We start from the raw sequence: 1,367 nt of genomic DNA, 5'->3' as shown, positions 1-1,367 counted from the left end.
GGCAGAACACTGTATACATAATAAAAATAAGTCTTTAAAAAGATATATAAAATAGCTCTCCCCCGGAACCCCGGGGCGGCGTGCATGGGCAGCGGTGCTGGAGGGTGGGGCAGGGCGGAGGCGTTGGTCTGGCCACGTTAGACCCGGCAGTTCCAGCTGTGGCGCTGAGGGAGCAGGAGGAGGTGGGGCTGGAGCTGCAGCCGGTTCCGGATGCGGCGGCGCTGTGACCAGCCGGGAGACTGAGGCGCCGGCTTTACTGGGAAGATGAAACCTGATGAAACGCCTATGTTTGACCCAAGCCTGCTCAGAGATGTCGACTGGAGCGAAAATACAGTCACATTTTCTCCGGCCATTTCCCCAACGCATCCTGGAGAAGGCTTGGTTTTGCGGCCTCTTTGTACTGCCGACTTGAATAAAGGTTTTTTTTTTTAAGGTACTGGGTCAGTTGATGGAGACTGGCGTCATCAGCCCTGAGCAGTTCATGAAGTCTTTAACATATGAAGAAGTCCGGGGATTACTATGTCACAGTGGTGGAAGATGTGACCCTAGGGCAAATTGTTGCCACAGCGACTCTGATAATAGAACATAAATTTATCCACTCATATGCTAAGAGAGGAAGAGTGGAAGATGTTGTCGTCAGTGACGAGTGCAGAGGGAAGCAGCTCGGCATACTGTTATTATCAACTCTTACTTTGCTAAGCAAGAAACTGAACTGTTACAAGACCACACTTGAATGTCTACCACAAAATGTTGATTTCTACAAAAAGTTTGGCTATACAGTATCTGAAGAAAAGTACATGTGTCGGAGACAGCTAAACTAAAAACCACCATCAAGAGGGTAATGCTACAAGGCTTTACTGTTCCAGAGTTCGTTTTTGTTTCTGCAACCAAGTGAGCTCCACAACTACTAGACCGAAAAACCGCTGTAGCATGTAAGAGTAGTGACGGGAGTGGATGCCTATGGCTACTGAACATGCTTGTAGAGTACAAATGACCATACAGAGGGATGATTTTTAACCAAAGGAATATATTTTTGACTTGAATCTTTTCTTGCATTGTATTTTTCTAAAGTTTGTTTTCATTTCTTGGTAGTCAGGAATCTGGGTAGTAAGAGTTAGGTCGGCTCTGTGCTGTTCATTCTTAAATACATGTGTATATACTGAATAAGGCTGTTTATCACATAAAATTATTTTTGTCTCATATATCAAAATAGACAAAGTGCACTGTTTCTCACAATACAGGTGTTGGACTCTCACGCCCAACTCGGGAAGGGGGGTCGCCGTGAGAGACCACGAGAGGCACAACACACTGATGCAAAAGCAAAGGTTTATTGTTATTGCTGACGCGCAAGGGTCCCTCAGCACTCG

At 45.9% G+C, this 1,367-nt stretch overlaps 1 pseudogene across 1 annotated transcript; it reads left to right on the top strand.

Moving 5' to 3' along the window:
* Nucleotides 1-221: 221 nt before the first annotated feature.
* LOC311585965 (glucosamine 6-phosphate N-acetyltransferase-like) lies at nt 222-1,043 on the top strand (annotated as a pseudogene). Its single transcript has one exon. The product of its transcript is annotated as a glucosamine 6-phosphate N-acetyltransferase-like (transcript).
* Nucleotides 1,044-1,367: the final 324 nt, after the last annotated feature.

The sequence above is a fragment of the Acomys minous genome (genome assembly GCF_964271855.1).
Source record: "Acomys minous genome assembly, chromosome: 16".
Lineage (NCBI taxonomy): Eukaryota > Metazoa > Chordata > Mammalia > Rodentia > Muridae > Acomys > Acomys minous.
This window is presented reverse-complemented; position numbering and strand designations above follow the sequence as displayed.